We start from the raw sequence: 919 nt of genomic DNA on the forward strand, positions 1-919 counted from the left end.
GATAAAAAGTGTAGAATTACTGAGTGGAACTTCATTGCCCGTTTTAAAATAAGGTCTTGAATTTGTTGCAGAAAGTGAAAAAGCAGCTTAGTCTTTTCTTTATTTACATTTCTCGTATAGTGACAGTCACAAACGCCGCCTCAGAAGTAAAATTTTTGCTCCTTGTCCGACTTACCCCCGTAAAGTGAGGGAGCAAGTGTTTACAGTTCGTGTTACATAACTTGTTTGCCTGGCCGTACCACCCTTGACTGTTAATCTAGACGTCCGGGTTTCGAGTTACAGTCTAGGCACTTGGAATTTCTGAAATATTTTTTGCATGTCTCCTACTCAAATAAGAGGTCAAAGAACAAGTCAGTCAATGCCGCAAAGAGATAGACCAAGATAGACGAACATCCATGCATCGCAGCCTCCCTAAACGCGCCCACGATCAACACTAACACAAAGCAAACACACAAGCACAAAACAAACAAATAATGGAACACAGTAGGGCAACGCCTTATCACTGCCAGTGGCAAAACCTAAGGCGCATGAAGTCAGTGCCTTTGCAGAAGAAAAAAAAACAAGGAACAACACCTTTAAGGGCCCTACGAAACAGGCCAGAAGACGGAAAGCAAAATAGCTCAGTCCTGGTGGGATTTAAGAATTACTTATCATAGAATCCACCGCCTGTTCCGTCAGACACAATCAAAGAGGAAAGTGAACTGAACATGAGGTGTGTCTCAAAACATTTGAATCATAGCCTCTTTTAATAAAACGTTAAATGACTGTACTTCATACAGTTGGAAAATTGCCATGATCCACAAAGTCTTACAAAGTTTGTAAAACATATTCCTATAAAAACGTGTTTGATAAACATTCTCGCAGAAGTGTCTTTAAATTGTTGTTGTATTTTAAGATCAAATCTGAATTTGGGTAGTAA

The sequence above is a fragment of the Mercenaria mercenaria genome, unplaced genomic scaffold, assembly GCF_021730395.1.
Source record: "Mercenaria mercenaria strain notata unplaced genomic scaffold, MADL_Memer_1 contig_3299, whole genome shotgun sequence".
NCBI classification, from domain to species: domain Eukaryota; kingdom Metazoa; phylum Mollusca; class Bivalvia; order Venerida; family Veneridae; genus Mercenaria; species Mercenaria mercenaria.